The sequence below is a fragment of the Cydia pomonella genome, chromosome 5, assembly GCF_033807575.1.
Source record: "Cydia pomonella isolate Wapato2018A chromosome 5, ilCydPomo1, whole genome shotgun sequence".
NCBI lineage: Eukaryota > Metazoa > Arthropoda > Insecta > Lepidoptera > Tortricidae > Cydia > Cydia pomonella.
The window spans coordinates 18,284,720-18,284,930 of record NC_084707.1 but is presented as its reverse complement, the minus strand read 5'-3'; positions in this window follow the sequence as shown (position 1 = coordinate 18,284,930).

Below are 211 nucleotides of genomic sequence, written 5' to 3'. Positions count from 1 at the left end.
CTATTTGTTTTAGTCAAGTAAGAAAAATATATGTTCATATTAATTATATTTCAAAGACCGTGGTTGTACTCGATACATGATTGAACGAAATCGGCTCGATAGAAAATAATTGCAAAGATTGGTCTTAAAATCACAATTAAACGGTTTTATGTCTTTATTGTTTTGACTTATGGGTCTGCAATTAAAATCACAATTTCAAAACATTTATATC